This window comes from Crocodylus porosus, unplaced genomic scaffold, assembly GCF_001723895.1.
Source record: "Crocodylus porosus isolate Cpor-Errol unplaced genomic scaffold, CroPor_comp1, whole genome shotgun sequence".
Lineage (NCBI taxonomy): Eukaryota > Metazoa > Chordata > Crocodylia > Crocodylidae > Crocodylus > Crocodylus porosus.
In genome coordinates this window covers 51656891-51661909 of record NW_017728950.1, presented here as the reverse complement: position 1 = coordinate 51661909, position 5019 = coordinate 51656891, and the positions used below count along the sequence as shown (strand labels likewise).

General features: G+C 39.5%; 1 long non-coding RNA gene across 1 annotated transcript in view; it reads left to right on the top strand.

The window, feature by feature from the left end:
- Nucleotides 1–249: 249 nt before the first annotated feature.
- LOC109323373 overlaps nucleotides 250–5019 on the top strand; it is a 6587-nt gene continuing 1817 nt past the window's right edge. Inside the window, exons 1-2 of the long non-coding RNA XR_002104644.1 lie at nucleotides 250–2084; nucleotides 2835–2946. This is a non-coding gene — a long non-coding RNA (uncharacterized LOC109323373). The remainder of the gene's footprint in view (nucleotides 2085–2834; nucleotides 2947–5019) is intronic.

Genomic DNA, 5019 nt, shown 5'->3' with positions numbered 1-5019 from the left:
TCTTATGCAACAGTCCATAGAATTTATTTATGCTTTCTTTTCCTGATAGAAACTTTGCATTGGTAGTATATTAAAAATAAACATTAGCCCTCACAATTTCAACGTTATAAATTTGTAACATATGGAATAATTATCCTCAGAGAAAATCTACATTGTACACAAGTTTACTTTAGGTCCCACACTTATAAATCAAACTATAGTCTGAAATACATCTTTAACCATCACTTAATTTTGACCAGTACTAAGTAGAAGTAAATCTACCATGTAAATATTTTATAGGATCTTCCTCTAAATCTCTCTCAACTACTTTAATAGCTCATTTCAGTAATGTACACCCATACAATATAAAAATCAGATTAAACAATTAAACATGAATACACTACCATAAAGCATAATGCCCAGGGAAAATAGTTGATTCACAAAACTGCTTTAATTAGCAGGATAGCTCAAACTGCAGTAGCTCAACAAGTAACAAGAAAATCTCTCTTCTCAATCATTTAAAAAGTACATAAAGAATCCCAAGCAGCAAACACTGTTTAAATCAAATACTCCCCCTTAATATATGACCCCTCACTAAATGTGCTCAGCAACATTCACCTTTGGAAAAAAATAAAAAGTGTCCTTGCAAAGCAGTGGAGGAAGGCAGTAATGATCAGAGAACTGCCTTCTGTCCAGCCACTGGGACATGCTACGAGTGGTGCTCCCCAGATCTATGGCCAAGAATAAAGTACCTATTGTCTCAGCACTATAGTAATTGTGAAAAAACAGCCCATGCAGTAAGCATAATAATTATCCAGACAAACAAGCAAAGGCAATCAATGAAGGAATGAAAAGGATAAAAATACACGACTAGACAAAGCAACCCAAGAATGAAATTAATATTCATAATGGAATGTTAGCCAGCCAGCCGAAGGTTCCCCATTCATACCATAGCGTTTGCATACAAGAGACCATTGTCTACACACAACAAAATCAGTATACGAAGAAAATTCATGTAGCATTGGTGAGAAGAAAAGCTTTTCTTTCCCAAAACACTTGCTCCTGGGTCCACTCTTTTGATCACAGAAAGTTTTGGACTCCTTCACCCAGTAACATTAAAAAGTTGTGTCTCAGAGTCCACCCTGCCTAGGTTATTTTTTTTTCCTTTCCTTATTTCCTCTTCATTTGCAGCTGTATAAATATGGGGAGGGGGGAAAGCCAAGCTTGCCCAAACAAAGAAAAAAATGGACTGAATATGCATAGCCTCGTTAACTAAATTTAATTATGCCAAGCGGCATATTAATCAGTAGTTGCTCCAGTTACTGTATTCATTGTAAGGGAGGAGGACTACAAATGAAGGGGAAGTGTGGGGGACAGTAGCATACTGATTAGGAAGCTGTTCATAACGTGATACAATACACTTTCTAAATAATTATTCAGAGGAAACAGAATAAAGCAGCAGATTGCTCTGTTTTAAGACCAACTCAAGAACAATTAGTCCAAAGCATGATGACATAGCTGCTTTCTTTTTTTCCTGTGACTGCTTCCACCTCCACACTATCATCCCAGCAAGCTTGGCGCATACTGTAAAATTTGCATTTTGCTTTTAAAAAAAAATCTCATGCTGTCCTCACTGTCTTCTTTTAAAAAGGCCCATGTCATCAAAATGCAAGAGTAACCTTATCTAACCCACAGTGATAGTTAGGGCTCCCGGGAGTAACCGAACATGAGCTTGAAACTTTTGCACAGACTCTGAACTTTGTAACACGTGCATCGCAACAATGAAGGAGGAGTTCAGAAAGGAGGAAAAAAACTTTTGGGGAGGAAAAAAAAAGTTATCATGCCAACTTACCATCCACCAAGTCCTGGCTGACATGTCATAACATAGCTGCCATTTTATGGAGCTGTCCGACGCTTTCCCTGCCATTATGCTGTCAGCAACCTTCATCAGATGCAGCTCAATGGAAGATAAGACACCTAATCAAGAAAACATCAGCAGTGGCTTGCTGGGCTACATGTAGGCCAATCCTTATCACACTGCATCATGGGAAAAGCTCCTTTATTAGCAAGAACTCCAATCTCACAGATATAAAGACAAGGAGCAGGTTTTTTTTTTTTTTTTTGACCAAAGGGATTGGTGAAAGTAGCTAGCATTCTTTGTGTATCATGTGTACAAGAGTTTAGTATCTTGTAAGTGGGCGGCTAACTACTTCGCTGGGCTATGCAGACTGAAGTTTATTTGCATTCTTCTCTGTTGTATATTGTTTGACATGGTCCGTTGTGAGCTTTGAGCAGATGAGGGGGTATAATTGCTCAGAATTAATATCTCCCCCAACAAAGACGTAACAGTTTCATTCACACAATCAGGGCATGGTTCAGATGTCACTGCATACACACTCACACACACATGAGCTCACACGTGCGCACACACAGTGGAACACACAGGTAGCAGCTGCAGCTGGATTCAGCTGAGGTTGCCAACGGACACAAACTCCATTCTCATACTAGACATATGGAAACAGTTTAACTCTTTGCAATCAATGTTTAATAAGAAATCAGAAGGTTGGAAGGGTAAAACAGCATGAAGGTTGGGGGTGTGGTCAGGATTTTAATGCTAGAAACATGGGGCTTTGGGGTGGGAAAGGCTCACTGTCTCACTACCCACCCCCCTTCCCAAGGAAGGTGACAAAGAACTGTCTTCTCTATTCTGTATGAGCTAGCTGTCAGACATGCGGGGAGGAGAAAGGTTTCACTCCCTCCTCCCTCCTACTCTGCAGCTTCTGACCATGTCTGTTGTACCTATCGCTTGCAGAGAGAGCAAGGCATTTTTTCACCCATGATTTCCTCTCTTACAGACATGCTACAGCTTCTACCTGCTTATTTAAAGCACTTGGAGTTCTTGAACGAAGATAAAGCATCAAATTCTGAGAGTACTTCACCTTGCTTTAAAAAGTTTCCTAACAAAAGGTACATACATGAAACCAACACACCCAAATGAAAAACCTGGATTAAAAGATGATACAAACAAAACAGGCTTTTGCCCTCAGGAGCTGAAGTTGATTTTATACCCTAAAATGGTTTCCGCTGAGCTGAGGATCCATCTTGAGCTAAAAGCCACACTTAAGGAATAACATTTTTGAAGGAACAATTAAATAAAGTCAATTAAATGAACAAATAACATTAATTAAAATTAAACTGAGTCATTCTCATTGGACCATCATCCTCTACATGGAAGATGCATTCTGTTGGTAGAGTCCATTGCAATATTGCACATGGCTTACATTTTGAACTGTAAATTTTACACTTGAAAAGCCACTGCAGCTGCCAAAGTCCTTAGAGTATTAATTATATTCACTAGGGGCTCAAACAGGCAGCAACATTAGGCTATGGAAGTAGAGGAGGTGCTGGGCTACTGCACAAGAATCATACAAATCCAAGGTTTTCACAACTAAAACCCATCCTCTACAGAAGACACATTTGCTTCTCTAACCCCAGTTTTCCTTCTAAAAAGACTGCTTCCAGATCTAATCCACTTTTCTCAGCTAAGATAGTAATGCAGTAACTGCTACTGCAGTTTAATGTTCACAGAGCTCTTTGGCTGATGTAGCACCTTTGACTGTCTAGTGACCCTGGTGGAGTTTGTGCATCTGGTACAAACTTATCACCTTCAGCACAGCACGCTCCACTAGAGCCAGGGGGCTGCATCATATTAATATATTTTACTGTTTGAAAACAATTGTGAATCTTAAAGCAGCAGTAGTTCAATTACATTCTGACAAGGCCTAAAATTGTCACATCATAAAAACATTATCCCAAAGCATTAAAATGTTACAGCTGCTTCACTTTCACGTTTTCTGCCTTTAGTCAGTTTGCACTACTAGTTTTAAGTGCATAAAATTAACAAAAGCTTGGGATGATACACTGCTGCTTGCAGGGTCACCATTCTTCCTTGTCCTCAGACAATAATTTCACATTTATGTAAAGCATAGTCATCCAAAGGGACTATACTTAAAGGGGCTCTATCATCTGAGCTAGATCCTTGTCCACCTTTTAGGTGTCTAAATGGACCACTGTGCCTAAATTCAATCCTATTTCATCCTGATTGAATCCCTGAAACTTTTGCAGTAGGTTGTAATATTGGCCTTAAGTCACAGTCACAGTCACAAAAAAGCAGTGAAGAGGAGGAAGGGGGGCCACCCGAAAGGGCATTTTTTGGATGCAGATAGGGTGGAGTAACACTGGACTAATGTGCCTAAGTCTATTTAGGTATTTATTAGATACCTGGGAGGAATTTTCTCTCCATGCGTGTGTCTACATGTGTCAATTTGAGGAGCATTAGCCATTTTTAAGGAACGTTAAGGCCATGCGTCTACCTGTGTGCACCCTTAATGTGTCTTAAAAATGGTGATTTTAGGCTATTTGCACATAAATCTGATAACTGAAAAAGGTTAAAACTGGGTCTCCCCAGCTCAGAAATAACCAGAGTACCCCTTTGGAGGATCACCCTTTGGGACTTACAGGAAGCCAGAGAAATGTATTCAAATCAAGTTTCTTTCCCAGCAGCTCCCCCTTGAATACTTGATCTACAAATACCACCTAACCTTGCTGTAGTTGTTCTTGCTCTTACCCACTTCAAGAGATCCCTTAGTTATACCTATTTACAGGTGAAATTTAAAAGTCTCATTATTCTTGATACCACAGAGGAATAGGTGGTGTTTCCAGCATGCTCAAAAATATAGTCAAAACATACAGGATTGATTAAAAATATAACTGCTATAAAGTCTTTACAAGGAATATTATTCCATTAGAAATTGCTATTCTGTCAAAATTGAAATTTTCTACAGAAACATGTGTCAACTCAGAGTAGGCCATGAGCAGGGGTGCCTGGGTGGCACTCCCCTGCTATATATACCAGAAGCTGGCCCCAAGCCATAGGGACTGAGACTGGTGTGGTGAGACTGGAACCTGGGGAGAGGCTGCCACCAAGGTGTTAGAAATATTATTAAAAATGCATTATCAATAGCAGATTTAAAAAAAAAA